Raw genomic sequence first — 20,771 nt, 5'->3', positions numbered from 1 at the left:
TTTTTTTTTTTTTTTTTTTTTTTTTTTTTTTTTTTTTTTTTTTTTTTTAGCTTTTTACAGCATCTTGTAGTTCAGTCCCTGGAGAGAATGGCTACTCTGTCTTTCTACTCTTCTGAGACAGTGGTTCCTGCTTTTCTGAAGATCTCAAAATTTATATTACTGTGGATGAAGTTCTAGTGTGGAAAACAAACTGTAGGGTCTTTGCTGTGGAGGAATATCTGGGTATCTAGTTAATAATCATGAGATAATAGGGGCATTTTCTCTGAACTAGCATTCTTTCCTTTCCTCTACTTTTGGTTCATTTTCTATAACTTTTCAAAATCTCAAAGTGCACCTCACTTCCTTGTCTACCAAAGATGTCTAATTATTATTTACTCACATGAATATAATTAAGTACATTATAATCTTCTGTTTCTACAAGAGGTACTGGTGAGCATGACACTATATCTGGCCTCAAAAAGTTTTATTTAGGGCCGGGGATTTAGCTCAGCGGTTTGGTGACCTGCCTTGCAGAGTGCAAGAACCTGAGTTCAATCCCCAGTACCAAACAAAAAAAAGTACTGTTTATTTTGTTATTCCAGGGTAAGGAACAGAGATGAACAACGCAGATAATAGACATGGATATACAGAAGTAGGTTCATTGTCTTCTGCTCAAGTCTCTTTCACAGTTTTTCCTTTTATTTACTCTCTAATTATCATTTCTTCAACATATCATACCTCTTTCTACTTCGGATTTTTACAAAACATCTTTTCTCTACCTAAAAATATCCTAATTTGGTCAAATCATTCCTTCCTCTGGGGCCTGGTATTAATGTCTTTTCACTAGGAAATTCTTTCTTCCTTCTATCTCTCTCCACTGAGGAGTCATGATCTTTCTGTTCACAGGATGTTGTTTTTTCCTTTGTATCATGTATGACTATAATTGATGAAGGTTTTTAAATTTCATCTACACTACAAGTTTCAGGAGAGCCTGTGTGACTTTGATTATGCTGTTACCTTAGTCAAGTGACTAGTTCCATGCCTGCCTCATATTATGCTCTCAAAAAATGTAATATGGCGGCTGGGGATTTGGCTCAGTGGTTCCACCCCCTGTCTAGCAAGCTCAAGGGCTTGAGTTTGATCCCTGGCTCCAAAAGAAAGAAAGAAAGAAACAAAAGTACAATGTCTCAATAAAACAACCAATAACATATGCCAAGGTAAGCAGCTATAGGGTGCAGTGGAGACTACATGAAGGCTATTCAATTCATATAATGAGATGTTATATAAATTTTAGAAAAAAATTAGATGCAGACAAATCACTGTAACAAAATATGGTTAGATTTAAATTAACTGAAATTTCAACATGCAGATTATGCTAAATTGCATACAGTCAGAACTCATATCTATGGGCTATGCACCTATGCTTAAAAACCAAATGTAGATTGAAAATGTTTGGAAAAAAATTTGTGTGGAAACATTATCTTTCTATCTTTGCCACATTCCCTAAGCTACACGGTGTAACAGTCTTTACACTGAATAGCTATTATAAGTAAGCTTAGAGATTATTTGTTTGTTTTTTTTGGGGGGGTACCAGGGATCGAACTCTGGTCCTTGAGCTTACGAGGCAGGCCACAGAACCGCTGAGCTAAATCCCCAGCCCGCTTAGAGATTATTTGAAGAATAAAAGAAGATATGTAAAATATACATACAAATACCACCTACATGTCTCAGTACGCGAATGAGAGAGGCATAGAGGATGGAAAGGAAAGATTACCCAGGGAAGATAAATTAGTTTAATCTACCTAGAGGCCCAGAGGTGGCTATTTTTCAACTGAGAGGGACCAGCCATTAGGGAAACTCCAGGAAAAGCAAAAGCCAGGAAGCCAAGAACTCTCTAGCTTTTATTTAGAATATCAGTGCAAGGGCCGGAGATTTAGCTCAGTGATTCCACTCCCTGCTTTGCAAGGGCAAGGTTCCAAGGACGATCCCGAGTACCAAAAAAAAGAAGGGCTGGGGGATTTAGCTCAGTGGTTTCGCTGCTTGCCACGCAAGCCCAAGGACCTGAGTTTGAAAAATTATCAGTGTAAGGGAAAAAAGCAGGAGAAAAAGAAGTTTGGGCTAGAATCTGTCTCAAACCTAAGCAGTTGTTCCTGAAGAAAGGAGGAAAGACACGGCCAGACACGACATATTTTATTAATCTAAACTTTTTGTTGTTTAATCATTTGATGCTCACACAGGCTGTGTGCTTTTTGGCCTGTGGTTTAATTATTTATTCTCACAGAGCCTGCATGCCTTTTGCACAGTTTAATTATTTGTGTGCTTTTGCCTCATGTTTTAACCATTCACTCCTCATTAGAGCCGGTATGATTTTGTCCCACAGTTCAAGCATTCCATTTAATCATTCACTCCTGGCCAGGTTCCCCACACCCACAAATCATGCTTTAATGCGTACCCGAAAGAGGCCCCGAATTCTGCCTGTGCCCATCTCTGTTTGATTCTCTGTCATAAGAGCATCACCATTTCTCCTTCGCATCATCCCCTGGCAACCATGATTCCACGCTCTGTTTCTGTGATTTATTGACAATTACTTAGATACCTTATGGTGGGAGGACTCGTGAAGAATTTGTTCATCTCTGGTTCATTACACTACGTTTAATGGCCTCAAGATTCATTCTTGTTGTCAGATATGGCGGGATTTCACATTTTAAAGGTGGAAATGTCAATGGACATTTAGGTTATTTCCCCAAAATTGGCTGTTTTGAATAATTCTGCAATGAATTTGGAAATGTAAATATCTTTTTGAGTATTTTGGACAAACAGAAGCATGAATGATGCTGAGTGTTTCCTCAATTCTTTTAGAAAAATACCCAGAATGGTGAATACTGGATCATAGGGTACTTCTAGTTTTATTTTACCAAGGAACCTCCATTATGTTATCCATGACATCTGTACCATTTTACTTTCCTCTAACATTGCACAAAGGATCCACTTTCCCTACATCCTCCTCAATATCTGCTATCTCTGAGGGAGGGTTTTTTTTTAAAAAAAATAATAACCATTCTAACAGGTGTGAGCTGATAGCAGTATAAAGCTTGGACTTGCATATCCCTGATGTTTAGTGATGTTGGAAATCTTTCATGTACCCACTGGTCATTTATATGTCTTCTTTGAAGAAACTGATATTCAAGTGTTTTGCCATAAACTGGTTATTGTTTTTTGCTATTGAATTGTAAGTGTTCTTTATTACTTAATATTTGGTCTTAGTTAAAAAGCAATGTTCAGTTAATGTTCAAAAGCTAACATAGTTCGAGGTTAAATGCATATAAGTGAAATTTCTAGGCCAAAGAAAACAAACATATTCATTAATAATACTGACAAATTGATGCACCAATTATTTCTGAGAATGTCTTCTTAATAATCATATCATTGTGGTCTCTTGTGGCTGGCTTCTTTTATTTAGTGCACTATTTCAGGGTTCATCCATGCTGTAGCATGTATCAATATTCCATTAATTTTTAATGAATGGATGATATTCCATTGTGTGAATGTAGTACATTCTGTTCATTAATTCATCAGTTGATGATTATCTGGATTGTTTCAAACATTTTTATGAGTAATGTCTCCATAAAGATTTATGGACATGTTTTATGTAGACGTATATTTTTATTTCCCTTGGGTACGTAGCTGAAAGTGAAATGTCTTGGTTGTGTTATGTGTCTATTTTTAATTGTCTGAGAAATTGTCAGTTTTCTAAAGTGAAGGAACCATTTTACATTTCCAGCAGCAGTATAAGAAAGTTTTAATGTCTCCACACTTTTATCAACATTTATTACATAACTTTTTATGTTAGCCATATTAGTGAGTATAGTGGTATCTTGGAATGTGCTTTATTTTCATTTTTCTGAAGATTGATGTCACAGAGACTTTTTAATGTATTTATTGATCAATTGTATATTTTCTTGGGAATTTTCTATTCAGGTTCTTTGCCCATTTAAAAAAATTTAGTTACTTTTATTATTGAATTGTATAGCTCTTTACATATCCTGAATACTGGGCTTTTATTGCAGGGATTCCCAAAGCCAGGGCCACAGAACAAGGAGAAGGTGAGGGGCAGATGAACAAATGAAACTCCATCTGTATTTACACACATTCTCCATTGTACTTTACCAAGAGCTTCTCCTCCTGTCAGATCAGTGGCAACTTTTGTTATAGGAGCATGAACTCTACTGAGAACTGATTGTGCAAGGGATCTAGGTTGCATCCTCCTTATGAAAATTTAATTCCTCATGATCTGAGGTGGAGCTGACCCAGAGATGCTGGTGCTAGGGAGTGGCTGTAAATACAGATTAACATAGCAGAGAACTTTCACTGCACAGAAATCAATTCCTGTCAGTTATAAAAATCAATAAGTCAATTCCTTAGAGTTTATTACAAGTTAGAAATTCTTAGCACACCACAAGAATGTGTGAGGTAGTCACTGGATACAACCTTTAGAAAGAATCAAACTCGCTCACTCCTCAATCTTGAACTATTAGCCTCTGAGACTGTGAAACAGTAAATTTTTGCTTTTTAACCCACTCAGTTTGTTTCATCTTTGTTATAGAGATAAATGATAAACATTTGGAACTGTGAAACAGGGTGCTACTGGGGCCGAGGATTTAGTTCAGTGGCATGGCATCTGCCTTGCAAGCACAAGGTCCTGAGTTCAGTCCCTGCTACAGAGAAGAGGGAAGGGAAAGGAAGGGAAGGGAAGGGAAGGGGAGGGGAGGGGAGGGGAGGAAAGGGAAGGGGAGGAGAGAGAGATCCTCTTGCCTCAGCCTCTCAAGTGCTGGGATTACAGGTATGTGCCACCATGCCCAGTTCCGTACTTTGAAATTTGAATCAGAATCTCTTCCCAGACTAGCAATGTGCAATGTGGTAATCTTTCGAGATGCTGAGACATGGCAGTGAGCCACAGTTCTCAGTCAATCCAATAACCATGAAGGTAAACTACTGATATACCACAGTGTATTCTGCTGTAAACTGTGGTGTTTGATAAGGTAGGTGCACTAAATTCATTTTTGATTTACAATATTTGCAGGTTACGATGGATTTAATGAAATATAGCCCCATGTTAAGTCAAGGCACATCTCTACATACATCATCCTAAAAAGACTGTTGCTAGAAACGTGAAAATTAAAGGTGCATTCAGATGAGGTCTCAGATGTAAATGAGAAACAGGTTACCAAGAACTGAAAGGCAATCATTATCACATAGTAGTAAAAGACATGGCTATATTGTGTTCTATTGAGTGGAGGGTGGAATTTGTACTTGGTAAATTTGGATACCTAGCTGAGGAAATTTCTAAGCAAAGCATTAAAGGCCTGGATTCATTTCTTTTTTGCTACTTTGAAATTTTAAGAAAAAGAAATGCTCTGGAGAGCATGGGAAGGGAATGTCTTCATCGCCACTTGCAAAAGAGATTAGGTTCTATGTAATCAACCACCTCAGCTGAAATGCGTCAGTTTGTACCAAAGCAAATGGAGCACACAGCCAAAAGGGATTCCCCTTGGGCCTCAAAAATGTAGTAGAAATTTTCCCTGCTAATTCTTGAACTTCCTTGAGACCTGTATCTACTTTCTTCCTTGTAATTTCAGTTTTGAAATGGAAACATCTATCCTGCTACTGTCAGATCACAGTATTTTGGAAGAAGCTAATATGTGTTTTTTCTTTTTCTTCTTCTTCAGGTTCACAAATAGAAACAGTTTTGCTGAGTCTCATTTGTAATCTAATGATAAAAGCTAGTCGAGATTTCATAAGAAGTACATGGAATTGTGGGCCTCAAGGGTTTAAACATATCCCTCCAAAATTAACCTTTTTGATTCCTTACCACTATCATTTAAAATATGTGACCTTTTTTATTAATAGAGTCATTTCAGCTGTAAGTAAAATGAAGTCACTGGCATAATCATTCCTACTGCATTACAATTAGGGTCCTTAGAAAGAGGGAAAATGTGGACAGACAGACATATATTCAGGGAAAAGACATATAGATACAAGGGCAGAGGTCAGAATGATGCATTCACAAGTTAAAGAACACTAAAGTTTTCCAGCAAACCACCAGGAGCTAGGGCGGAGACATGGAGCAGATATTTACTCAGAGGTAATCAACCTGATGACATTTTGATCTCAGACCTGATTCCTCCAGAAAAGTGAAATAATAATTTTATCTTTTCTAAGCCATTCAACTAGTTTTGTTTGGCAGCCCGTGGAAATTTATACACTCTCAAAGGACATCTTTCTTTCTGTAAGATCATTTACCTCAGTTACTTTTATTCATTTATATGCTGTGAAGAAAACTGTTTACTTCACCAATTTGAGTTGAAGCATCTATAAAACCTATTCTTGATTCCTTTCTTAATCTGCAGAACGTTAAAGCCTTCGTTTTAGCTATTAGCAACTCAGTAGAATCGGTAAGTGGGTAAATGGATGGGAGGATGGAAGGATGGATGAATGGATGGGTAGGTGAAGGATGTGCTAGGTCCTCACTGATGTCACCTCAATGCAGCAGTAAAACTTGGCTTAGGTAGCAAGTTCTATAGCCAAGTTCTAGTTCATGCAAGGTCAACTTCCAGGCATGAATTGAAAACTACCGTGTATGTGTATCAAGATGGCCATATTTGATTACTTATGGGGCATAAAAGGATGTTAATTACGAGGTGTAGCTTGGATGGAATTTGAACAATTCTTGGCTGAAAGAGCAAAGTGATCACTGAACTTGATAGAAACAAGAATGACTTAATTATTTCACTGATTTTATTATCTGAACTAAGTATATAGTAAGCCACATTTCAAACAGAAGAAAGTACAGTAGTTGACTGTCGGAGATATGCAGGGATCTTGGCTCTAGAAGTTTAACCTTCTACTAACAAGTTAGTGTTACGAAATTGACTTCACAGAGTATTAAAAGTCCTCCTTCTATTTTCACAGTGTAGGACGGAAAATAGGGTCCAAGGAGGAAGAAGGCCTCGACAAGTTGTTCTACCCCATTACGTCAGTCATTTTTATCTTGCACAACAGTGGTCTCAAGAAAATGTGTACAGTATTTTACCACCATAAACTTCTCATTTTCCTCAATAATCACATACACATTTTCATCTCTTTTATCTTTTTCAAGTTTTTAACCTGATTTAATGGGCTTTAAAAGATTCTTTCTTTTTCATGCTTAAACGCCCTCATTTTTTGTCATCTCTCTTTCCATGTACTGAATTCTTACATCTGCTTATTACTGACTCTGTTAAAAGTGTCTCTAGATCTCCTCACCTTCCACAAGGTGAGGTCATGAGTAGTATAGTGTATACCATCCTGAGTACTTTTATACAAGGATCACACAGAATCAACTCTCGGTGGGGAATGAAAGATGAAACAAATAATAGAAACAAAACAAAACAGAAACTAGTTTCCAACTGTAATTGTTAATGGCAAAATGGGGTAAAGTAACTTTGCTATGCTCAAAGTAGAATTAGGAGTACGCTGGAATGGAATTTTAGATCTATAAAGAAATTTGCAGTGGCAGGTGACTTTGGTGTATCATGTGTACTTCCTGCCACCTGGCAGCCATCTGTAAGAACTGCACTTTCGAATTTCAGCTACTCAAGGAAAACAAAATCCATAACAAAATCAATCTCTTCTCTTGAGTTCCTTAGGTACTACCTGGTGATTTATAGAGAACTACACTTTATATGATCACTTATATGGCATCGTAAGCTTTAAAAAAATCATGAGACAAGCCATATTTTCCCTGTTGTATATACACACACATATAAATGCATACATATCGAATACTATAAAAACTGTCAGAGGTTTCTCTTTGAGAGTTAACCTTAAAATCTTAAAATTGTTACATTTGGGGGCTCTCATTTTGGGGAGTTGGGAGAGAGATGTCCCTTCCTTGGCCATTTTAAATTATTTATAGGTAAAGAACGATACATCAGTTGTTCTTAGGAGAAAAATCTGGAGCTCAAATAAAATGCAGGTTACTGAGATGGAAAGATTGAGTGATACAAAACCAGTCTTTGTGTTATGGTTAATTTATGTTGCCGTATATTTTGAAAAGCAATCAGGATGGAATTCCTGAACTAAGACATACCTTTCCCTGAAAAAAGGCAGACTGGCTGGGACTGTGGCAGGCTGGCACAGGAGAGAAGTGAACAGTCTGCCAGGAGGGCAAAAGCACCTGATAGCCCAGTCCACAACTTCTCAGCGCTGAAATTTATTTATATTATCTTTAAGCCCTTGGCAAAGTGTGAGAGCATCTCACCCTGTATAAATGAGATGTGAGCCTTCACACTGTTCTCCTGTGTGGTCCCTGCAGGTAGACTGAAAGCAAATATGGTTAAAAGGAAGACAGGATGAAATGCAAGGCTGTAGCCATGAAGGTTGGAATGGGAGATAACAAACTAATGCTGGGATGGTTCTGTGCACAAACACCAAGGGATTCGTAAGAAAGACAGGCAAAGGGCCAGATGCCCTAAGTTAGCAAAGAAATTCCAACCAGACACACTTGGAGCTTCTTCCTTCTGATGCCAGGAGAGGTGGCATTACCTTTCTTCTTTTCCTAAAGACTTCTTACAATGTGCACATAATTCGACTTCTGGAAAACACATATATTTTCACCTTCACCTTCACCACTGCAGACAGCACACCGGCACTTTGAACCATTGAGTGAACCAACTTGGTCCTTTTCCCAGCCTCTTGCTTACCCTTGGCAAACTTAGACTGATCCGAAGAAATAATTCAGACTTACACTTCTCCTTGTCAGTGATGTTATGCAGGCCCTTTAATAACAATATTTCCTTATATTTACTCTCTTTCTTGGAATCAGCCTATCAAAAATCCAAAACTTCTAAACTTACGCTTCTGAAAGGGAATTCTATTTTTAAAAGAAACAAAGCAACTGGTTAATATATTTTTAAAGAGTAAAAAAGTTTAGGGGAAGAACAAAAAGGGAAAAGAAAAAAATGTGAGAGAATGAAAAGATGAAAATACTAGAAAAATTCAAATCAGAAATAATTTCCCAGCTAGCCAGAGAGATGATGAGCAAAATAGAAGTCATGATTCGAGACTCTAGAGCAGAAACTGAGAAAAAAATAGATGAGCTCAAGACTGTGATAGAAGCCATGAAGACTCAACATAAGAAAGACATGGAAACAATGAATGCCCAACAGAGGAAAGAAATGGAATCCATAAAACAGATTCAAACAGATATCCAGGAGATTAAAAACTCTATTGAAAGTGTACGAAACAGAATAAAAGATTGCGAAGATAGAATTTCAGATATAGAAGATAGGATAGCAGTCAGTGACCGTGAAAAAAGAGGTCTATTAAAAACAGTAAGGGATCATGAGAAATCAATCCAACAACTCCTAGACGATACAAAGAAAAATAACATAAGACTGATAGGAATTCATGAAAAAACAGGAGAAAACACAAATGATATAAAAAAGCTCTTCACAGAATTAATGACAGAAAACTTCCCAAACAGAAGGGAAGAATTAGACATACAGATAAGTGAGGCATATAGAACCCCAACTAGCCACGATCAAAAAAAATCTACACCTAGACATATAATAATCAAGATTCCAGAAATCCAACAGAAAAACAAAATACTACAAGCAGTAAGAGAAAAGAAACAAATCACATGCAAAGGGAAGCCCATTAGAATCACAGCAGACTTTTCAACACAAACCCTTAGGTCAAGGAGAGCCTGGAGTGAGGTATTCCAAGTCCTAAAAGAAAAGAATCTCCAACCTAGACTTTTGTATCCTGCAAAACTCTCTTTCAAAATAGATGGGGAAATAAAATACTTCCACGACAAAGAGCACCTGAGAAATTTCATGAACACCAAACCAGCACTGCAAGGAATTCTAAACAATATCCTAGAAAAGGACAACGAAATTCACAATAACATGAGGCCCAACAGACCAAATCAAATAGGCAAGGCAAGAAACTAAAAGGAGATGGGAGAAAAAGTAAAAAGAGTCAACAAATGGACAAAAACATGACAAGAATAAGTCAAAATATATCAGTTGTAACCATCAATGTTAATGGCCTCAATTCACCAATCAAGAGAAACAGATTGGCAGAATGGATTAAGAAGCAAAATCCAACAATATGTTGTATACAAGAAACACACCTAGTGCAAAAGGAAGTCCATAGACTGAAAGTGAAAGGATGGAAAACAATTCTCCATGCGTCAGGAGTCCAGAAAAAAGCAGGGGTAGCAATCTTATTCTCAGATAAAGTAAATTTCAAACCAAAACTCATTAAGAGAGACAAAGAAGGACACTACATCCTTGTAAAGGGAACAATTCAAGAGGAAGAGCTGACAATCATAAACATATATGCACCAAATATAAATGCCCCCAACTATATAAAACAAATATTAAGTAACATGAAAAACCAAATAAGCACTAATACAATTGTAGTGGGGGATTTAAATACCCCACTATCACAAATTGACAGATCTACTAGGCAGAAAATCAACAATGAAATAATAGAACTGAACCAAGCTTTGGAACACATGGACTTAATAGATGTTTATAGAGTATTCCACCCCCAAAAACCAGAATATACATTCTTTTCGGCTGCACATGGATCATTCTCCAAAATAGACCACATACTGGCTCACAAAACAGGTCTAAATAAATGCAAAAAAATTGAAGTCATCCCCTGTTTATTATCAGATCATAGTGCAATCAAACTAGACATCAATAGCACAAGAAACTATAGAAACTTCACAAGCACATGGAAACTGAACAACACTCTCCTAAACAATCAATGGATTACAGAGGAAATTAAAGAAGAAATTAGACAGTTTTTACAAATAAATGAGAATGCCAATACAACATACAGGAATCTTTGGGACACAATGAAAGCAGTTCTACGTGGAAAATTCATAACATTGAATGCCCACACTAGGAAAACAGAGCGGGCTCAAATAAACAACTTAACGATGAAACTTAGACTCCTAGAAAAACAAGAGCAAGAAAAACCCAAAGCTCGAACAAGAGAGGAAATTATAAAGATCCGAGCAGAAATCAATGCAATTGAAATTAAGAAAACGATACAAAAAATAAATGAAACAAAGAGCTGGTTTTTTGAAAGAATAAATAAAATTGACAAACCCTTAGCTAATCTTATCAAAAAAAGGAAAGAAAAGGCTCAGATCCATGCAATTAGGAATGAAAAAGGCGAAGTCACAACAGATCCGAAAGAAATCCAGAGGATCATGAACACCTACTTTGAGAACCTGTACTCTAATAAAATGGAAAACACAGAAGAAATGGACAGATTTCTAGATACTTATGAATTACCAAAGTTGAACGAAGAAGATAAAAACATTTTAAACACCCCAATCACAATCAGTGAAATTGAAAATGTAATTAAAAACTTACCAACAAAGAAAAGCCCAGGCCCTGATGGATTCACTGCTGAATTTTACAAGACATTTAGAGAAGAACTACTACCATTACTCTTCAAACTTTTCAATGAAATTGAAAGAGAAGCTATACTTCCAAATTCATTCCTGGAAGCAAGTATCACTCTGATTCCCAAACCAGAGAAAGATACAACCAAAAAGGAGAACTACAGACCAATCTCCTTAATGAATATAGATGCAAAAATCCTTAATAAGATACTAGCAAACAGAATACAGAGGATTATTAAGAAGATCATCCATCATGACCAAGTCGGATTTATTCCAGAGATGCAAGGGTGGTTCAACATACGAAAGTCAGTGAATGTAATACATTATATTAACAAAGTCAAGGACAAAAACCATATGATCCTCTCAATAGATGCAGAAAAAGCATTTGATAAAATTCAACACCCATTCATGATAAAAACCCTGCAAAAAATTGGAATAGATGGTCTATACCTCAATTTAATAAAGGCTATTTATGAAAAACCATCAGCCAACATCATATTGAATGGCCAAAAACTGAAAACCTTCATGTTAAAATCAGGAACAAGACAAGGATGCCCACTATCGCCACTTCTCTTCAATATAGTTCTGGAAACATTAGCCACAGCAATTAGACAAGAGAAAGAAATTAAAGCAATAAAGATAGGAAAGGAAGAAGTTAAACTATCATTATTTGCTGATGATATGATACTCTACATTGAAGATCCAAAAAACTCCACCAAAAAACTTCTAGACTTAATTGACAGATTCAGTAAAGTATCTGGATACAAGGTGAATACCCAAAAATCAATAGCCTTTCTATACACAAATAACAGACAGACAGAAAGAGAAATAAGGGAAAAAATTCCTTTTACAATAGCATCCAAAAAAATGAAGTATCTAGGAATCAATCTAACAAAAGAAACAAAAGATCTCTACACTGAAAACTACAGCACTCTGAAAAAAGAAATCGAAGAGGATATAAAAAAATGGAAAGATATCCCCTGCTCCTGGGTAGGAAGAATCAACATAGTGAAAATGGCCATACTACCGAAACTGCTATATACATTCAATGCAATGCCAATTGAAATTCCAACACTATATTTCACAGAACTAGAAAAAAGAATCCAAAAATTCATTTGGAACCACAAGAGACCTAGAATAGCAAAAGCCATTATAGGCAACAGTCACATGGCACCAGGTGTAACAATTCCCAATTTGAAACTATACTACAAAGCCACTGTGATAAAATCAGCATGGTACTGGCAAAGAAATAGGCCTGAGGATCAATGGAACAGACTGGAAGACACAAAAACAAATGCAGATGTACTCAGCTACCTCATCTTCGACAAAGGAGCTCACCATCCTCAGTGGAGGAAAGATAGCCTCTTTAATAAATGGTGTTGGAAAAACTGGATATCAACCTGTCACAGATTAAAATTAGACCCTTATCTTTCGCCATGCACTAAATTAAAATCCAAATGGATTAAAGATCTAAATATTAAAACAGAAACATTAAACTTGCTGGAAAGTAAGTTAGGCAGAACTCTGGAAGACATTGGTATAGGAAAAGACTTTATGAACAAATCCTCAGTAGCACGGGAACTAGCAGAAAGAATCAACAACTGGGATCTCATCTTACTAAAAAGCTTCTGTACTTCAAAAGAAACCATTAGCAGAACTAAGAGACAATCTACAATGTGGGAAAAAATTTTTACCAGCTGTACCTCAGACAAAGGACTATTATCAAGGATATATAAAGAACTCAAAACAATCAGTCCCCCCAAATATAAAGACCCGATCCAAAAATGGGCATCCGAAATGAACAGACATTTCTCATACAAAGAAGTGAAAGCAGCAAGAAAATATATGAAAAAATGTTCCACATCACTGGTCATTCGAGAGATGCAGATGAAAACAACACTGAGATTCCACCTCACCCCACAAAGAATGGCTGCTATCAAGAAATCACACAATAACAAATGTTGGCGGGGTTGTGGGGAGAAAGGAACCCTCCTCCATTGTTGGTGGGAGTGCAGACTAGTGCAACCACTATGGAAATCAATATGGAGATACCTCAAAGAGCTTGGACTGGAGGTTCCATTTGACCCAGCCATCCCTCTGTTGGGTATCTTTCCAAGAGAACTAAAAGAATCATATCACAGAGAAGTATGTGCACCCATGTTTATAGCGGCACAGTTTGTAATAGCTAAATCTTGGAAACAACCTATTTGCCCATCCGTTGGAAACTGGATAAAGAAGATGTGGTTTTTCTATAAAATGGAATATTACTCAGCCATAAAGAGCGAGAGAATAGATTCATTCATAGGAAAATGGATACATATTGAAGATATACTCCTAAGTGAAATAAATAAGTCCCACATGTGTAAATACCAAATAGTTTCCCTGGTGTGAATATTCTGCAACAATGCATAAGATTCTAATAAGATTACTGACATTTAGAAATGGGAGGAAAGGAGCTAAAGGTGTAGGGAAGGTGTGATACGTAGGGGAAGAACAAAAAGGGAAAAGAAAAAAATGTGAGAGAATGAAAAGATGAAAATAAAGTGTTTGTAGATGGGGAGGGGAGGAGGGGGTGAAGGGAGGGCAGAGGTAAGGGGAAAAAATGAGAATCAAGACTTGCCATGTAAAGGTACATGATCCCAACAATGAATGTAACTGTACTGTATCCCTAAAATGTACCAATAAACTGAATAAAATTACAAAAAAAAAAGTTTACAATATACAAAAGGAGATTTGGGTGCAACATAGATAAAAAATTCCTAAGCAAGGAGCCTTATCTACTCCTGTGGTCACTATTACTGGTAAAGGACATACTCATAAGTCATAGTATGCCTCTGGAATTTTTAGATAATAACTCGATTACTCTTAAAGTAGATTTATCAAGACATATAGACATACCACAGGGTGCATATACCTCAGGCCTATCCCTTGAATTTTTTACTTATGCATATAGTAGATAAAATCCAATATATCACTTTTTTTCTTTCCTAGGTCATATTTTTTGAGTCTTATCTAAGAAATTGTTGCCAAACTCAACATGAGGTTTTTCCCCTATTTTTTTTTTCTAGAAATGTTAGAGATTGCTGTTTCATCTTTAGGCTTCTGTTTTGTTTTGAGTTGCTGCTCTATAAAAAGCTAAATATGACAGTTTTTCATACGAATATAAATTTTCTCAAAAAATATGTTAGAAAGATTCTCTTTTTTTTTCCACTTATTTGTGTTTGTACCTATGTGGGGGAAAAATGACTAAGCTCCTGGATTCTTTATTCTGTTCCAATATTCTGATTCTTTATTTTATTTATTTACTATTTCTGGTATTGGGGATTGAATTTAGGACCTTGGATTTTGTGAGTCAAGTGCGGTGCCACTGAGCTAAATCCCCAGCCATGATTTTTTATTTTTACGCCAACACTGTATGTATTGAAAGTTTGAGTGTCCAAATATAATGTTCAGAATAACACACAAAGTATCATAAATAATTTATTAGTGTTTCTAACTATAAAGTCACACATGAAAATTGTATTTATTTCATAAGCACACCAATGGGAAAAATCACAATGTCAAAGATAACACAATATAGTTATGAATATCTAACAAAAGATATGTAAGACCACTATGGAGAAAATTATAAAACTTTAGAAAAATATTTTTCAAAAGCAAGTAGATGGGAATATACGTAATTTTTAATTTGAAGACTCCATAGCATGAATAGATAACCCCTGTCATTTAATCCACAAACTCCATGGAAAAGTCTCAACGACTAAGTGTAGCCAGTACAACACCATCAAATTTTATGTATGAAAATAAGAAGACAGCTATTTCTCTATAATTATGTTTTTATCATATAAATATAAAGTTTACTTTTCACTCTGTGATATGTTTGCTTAAAAAATATTTTAAATACCCAAAGAAAACACATCCCAGATCTGTTCGGTGACTTCACGACCTCATGAGCACATGTTAGTTTGTGAAGCATGTTACTCTACCATGCGTAAAAACCTATCGTAGGAGAGCATTTTACAATTTGCAAAGGGCTTTCACACAGCACAGAGCCTGGAAGATGGAAAAGAGAGGAGCCGGGAATGTGAATGATAATTCTCCGACGGAGACCACCCTTAGCAAGCTAAGAATCTGTAAATTGCCTTCTCATGTTAAAAGTCTGAGTCTGCCTATTGGCCCCCAAGGGCTCGCCTGAAAAGCCAGCAGTTGGTGTGAGGGAAAGGAACAACTCCCCGTGCCACGGCTGTAAGGACAGGTCTCAGTGATCCGAGATGTTTTGGCATCTTGGATGGCAAGACGATAGTGCAGCTAAGGGCAGCAGGACTCAGACATAAAACCTCTACAGAGGCAGACATTCATCTATAGGAAAGAATTTCCCATTAACTTATGAGCTGCTCCTGCTGCAATGTCTCATTCCCTTGTTGCTAGGACCCTGCTTGCCTCAGTGCTTCCCACGACTCTGTTCCCTGTACTACCCCGTTACCCCTTCTCGAAGCTGTGTGTTCAATAAATAGTGGCAAGGTCACAGCGTCTTAGCCTGGAAAGAACTTTGACAGTCCTGGGCCCCCCATTTATTCAGTAAAGGTCCTGTCCTGTCTTTTGTTACCCTGCCACCCTACCCTTGGTCAGGTGATTGAAGGTCTCATTGGCCTCCAATAATCCTCCAAGCTGGAAGTGGAGTGCCTGGTGTGTCGGAGGCACAACTATTAGTTTATTTTATTTTCCTAGTTATTACATTTTAAATGAAGTGGGATGATTTACTTTTAAAAAACAGGAAAATAAAACACATGTGCCATCACTGTAAGCAACACTTGTGTATGGAACACGTTGTTTTCATGTGTAAAGTCTGCCTTAGGTGTCGTGATTGAAGTAAAAGATTGTTTTTGTTGTAGAGTTTTATTTGTATCTTCACTGCAGTTGTCTTTTAGATTTTGTAAACAAACAGTTATTGATATTGTTGATGTTTATTATACATTCAATATATATTAAAAATTTAATATTTCATTTTCTTGGTATTTTATTTTTCTGTTGAATATACACTGCATAATATAATAAAGCTCATAAAATTAAAATAAATAATTCATCAATAGAAATACTAAAAATAAATATAGGTGTTATACACCCATCTTATGCTGCTTTTTAAGAAATTTAATCTGACTCATCCTCAGTTTAATAGCGTAAGGAAAAGTCACACAGCTACCACTGGCAAGGGAGAAAGAAGGACCAAATTAGTATTATTTGCCTCACTAACTTTAGACCAGTTTACATGCCCATAATTCTTGATTTTTTTTTTCCTTTCTGGCATTCATGATCTCATAATTTAAACAGAATACAGGAACGCTTATTTGTGTGGGTATGAGTCTTTTCCCTTGGGCCAAAGAGTCTCAAACCCCTAATCTAAAACTTAGAAAATACAATTCAAATTCCACTTCTCCATCAGTTTCAGTTATATTTCTCTTCTCAATATGCCAACATCCAAAACTGGTCAAAAAATATCAAGAAATCTAAATTCCAATTCCTTTTTTTGCCAAGTAAATCTGAATAAATTATAGATTTCAGTTATTTGACAAAGCCTCAAAGTAAGATGTTTAGAGTGAGAAGTTCGCTGTTATATTTGCAAGAGAGAGAAAAAAAATCTCATCTCCCATTCCAGGGTGCAATAATAAATAGGGAAATATTAAGAGCAAAAAGAGGAAGTCTTGAAATAAAGGGAGTATGAATCTAGTGAGTATCCTTATGAAAGGCTTCCTAGGAAATGATCTATCTTAGATGAAATCAGCAAAGAGATAATGGAAATAGCAGAGATAAAGACAGAGCTAAATACATACAGTGGTTGAATGAGTTTTTCCCCTCTGATGTTCGTATTAAAACTTAATCTCTAAAGCAGTGATGAACGGAGGTGGAGCCTAATGGGCATGTTTAGATCACAGGGGCTCTACCCTCATAAATGAATTCATGACACTATAAAAAGGGCTTATGGGAGTGAATTTGCTCTTTTTTGCTCTCTCCTAGATGAGAATGAAGCAAGAAGATCCCACCAAATGCTAGCACCTCGTTCTCAGATGTACCAGTTTCTAGAACTGTGAGAACTAAAATTCTGTTCCTTATCAATGATCCAGCTGGTGGTATTCTGTTACAGTAACACAAAATGGACTAAGACTGTAGGAAAGTATGTCTTGTCTATCACAGTGAGGATCAGAGAACAGTGGCTGGAACTAGGAACTAGGAACTTAATTCACCCTTGTGTCACGCTATTCAGATGAAATGAATGGAACAGCTTTCTCTTTCTTTTCATAGTGTCCAAAACTAGACAGGCATTGCAAGCACGGTTACATTCTTCCCCGCAATGCCACCGAAGACTGCCTGTGCTTAAAATCTTTATTTATCAGCCTGAAGTAATCTGCCACTTGCTTTGATCTGAACTTTCTCTGTGATGAGGCAGACCACTAACTGTTTAGGCATTCCTTAATGGTTTTCAGAATACCTTTGCTTCATCTATTAAAATCAACACAAAAATGGATTATGGAACCTTGCTGTAATGTCAATTGTAATGTAATGCTAATGGGCAATGATAATTTGTGCACTGTGTGTTGGAATTCCAACTGAAGGCATAAAGCTTTATGATATAGTACTACTATTACTCAATCACATGAAAATTTTTAAGGCCAATTAAAATGTCTTCAATCATGGTCCTTCCTGCTACACTCTATTTTCTGAGCTCTTAATTGGGACTCTCTGATCTCCTTCTGACCCTAATGTCTCTCTCTATCCATTACCTTAAGACCAGTTCAACATATCCACATAAACAGCAACCTAAATCCATCCAAAGGGGGAAAAAACATGAACACCCACTGGTGTCTGAGACGATCACTCCAGATTCTCCTTGATTTCACTTGTGTTTTCAGATGGTTTCGAGTTCTGACTTCAACCTTCCCCTATATGGGACTATCTTGGATTATGATACTCGGCTTTCTCCTTCCCCATAGATGGCCTCAGTTCCTTTGTCTATGCTCCATGAGTATGGGAACGCTGTTTGCAGGCATGACATCGTACTGCTCGCTGATGGGCCACCACCCTAGCACCCATCAGCCTGCTCCATTTGTTGACATATGGGAGTTGCAGTACTCCAGAACGCCTCTACCGTCCACAAAAAAATACAGCAGAACAGAGGTTATATGAGGTCACTGATCCTCCCAGAAGTTTAGTACTCTTCCAGATTTTTCAAAGCTATCATATGTTGTGTTTCCCCATAAATAATAGCAGAGACTGAGGAACCATGAGCTTAATCATTGAAATGATCCAGTCTAGCAATAAAGGGGATAGATAGGGCCAGATTTGTTTGTATATAGTTGATAGAGCTACATGTTTGCAATGGCATTATGCTCTGGTAAGTCTGGTGATGGGGCAATATTAACACCCTGAATGAGTCAGGTAGTACTTACTAATTAGGGATTTCCTAGCAGACCCTTCCCTATACAGGAAATGCACTCGTAAAGTTAACAAATCCTCCTGCCACTCCAACTCTGTGAGCAAGGAAGAAAGGAGGTGCCTGGAAAGTACCTTCTCCTTTTAGTATTTTAGTTTAATTCAAAGGAATAAAGGTTTCTAATAACCTCTGTGTGTAAGGCTATTGGAACTTGAAAATTCTAATGTTGGAACTTCTTTTATCTATTCAGATTTGTATGAAAAAAAATTAAGTAGAACTGCGTTCTAACTTTTCATGATAACTGAGGTATGTGACAGGAAAGAAACTGCAGTTTCTCTGGTAGAGGAAATCGAAACTTAAGAGCACGGATGGGAAGAGCCTCACACTCCCTGCCTGGGCTTCTGGCGTGTGAGCCGCTCAGCACTCCTGAAGTTATTGGATTGCTCTTACCGGTATCATTTCTCCTTGTTATCTTTAGAAATATTTCATTTTCTTAGCATGTCAGAAGATTACAACATCTTGCTGTTCGGTTTCCGGGACCTTTACTGATTTACCTTCTTATTCAAGCAAAACAAGCACTTCCTGCATTGCTAAAAAAATCTCAGCTCCGGATCTCTTGCTGAAGAAATTTCCAAGGAGGTGAGTCTTGTTGGTAGTTTTGTAGAGACTATCCAAATTTCTCCTAGAAATCCACAAGATAACCCAAGGAAATCAGTGTTGGTTCTTCTGAATTGTTGGGGAGGGAAGTAGAGTAGTATCAGCTGCATTTGGAACAGCTGTATAGGAAATACAGTATAGTGACATGGAAGTCATATCAAAAGCATCATGAAACAGCATTAAGTAAAAAGCACATCTGGATATAAAGCTTTTTTATATACTACGATTCCTGTTTTAGAAAACATGTAAACAAATGGACACATATTGTAGATACTTTCTGATTCCGTTATTTAAATACTTGTTGCCTTAATATTTTCAATAAGTATATTCAACTTTTTATTTAACTTAATTCTGCATCAGGTAATAAGGACAATATTTCAGTTGGGATGGGTTCAGCAATTCGTCATTTTCCCCCTTAGGTGGCAAGAACTAGTGAGAGGTGAAGAGGCCAATTATAAACATTTCCATTATCTATTTTTGGAATTTTTAAGACTTTCTCTAGACCTTATTATAATATTTCATGTGTACTTAAATAGAATGTGAGATTTTAAATGTTGATTTCAGAATTTACCTATATGATAAGTCTTAAGTTTATAATTATATTACATCTTCTAAATCTTTACAGTGTTTTTTTGTTTACCTTGTTCATTTAGTAGTTGACAAAGATATTGCAATACCTACCATAAAATTGTGGTTCTTTTCTTGTAGTTCTTTCAAATTTACACATTCGCGTGCACTGATGTGCACTATTACCATATATTCTATGTGTGGTGGGGTATTGTACGTGTGCAGATGTATAGAGAAAAATATAGTTCATACTATTTATAGTACCTTGAAGACAATAAAGTAATGCCAAATAGAATATTCTTATTATTATAAAAATACATAAGTAAGGCTGATGTATCTTCTTAAGAGTTGAAATTTTTGTCATTATGTAGTATCTGATAATACTTTTCACCTTATCTTGGTATTTTTATCTTTAAAGCTACATTAATATAGATAAACTGGTTCTATTTTAGTTATTCTTTGCCTAATAATTTGTTCTTCATTTTCCCTCACTTAAAGTTTTGTTAGCAACACATAGGCAGATATCTTAAATCAAATTTGATAATTTGTTGCATACTTGATTAGACCCTTTAGGTATATGTTATAATTATGAACTTTGACTTGTTTTTGCTCTCTTCCCTTTAAGTTATGACACTTCTATATTCTCCTCGTCCTCTTTTTTTTTTTTTTTTTTTT

General features: G+C 36.4%; 1 protein-coding gene across 1 annotated transcript in view; it reads left to right on the top strand.

Moving 5' to 3' along the window:
• Positions 1-19,274: 19,274 nt before the first annotated feature.
• The window catches only part of LOC104850972 (interferon-activable protein 203), a 14,236-nt gene continuing 12,739 nt past the window's right edge, over positions 19,275-20,771 (top strand). The window contains 1 exon segment of the mRNA XM_033765969.1: positions 19,275-19,511. The gene's annotated coding sequence lies outside the window, so the exon portion shown is untranslated.

The sequence above is a fragment of the Fukomys damarensis genome, unplaced genomic scaffold, assembly GCF_012274545.1.
Source record: "Fukomys damarensis isolate Sample0158 unplaced genomic scaffold, DMR_v1.0_HiC HiC_scaffold_19, whole genome shotgun sequence".
Lineage (NCBI taxonomy): Eukaryota > Metazoa > Chordata > Mammalia > Rodentia > Bathyergidae > Fukomys > Fukomys damarensis.
Note: the sequence above shows the minus strand (reverse complement) of the source record. Positions and strands in the feature narration are given on the sequence as shown.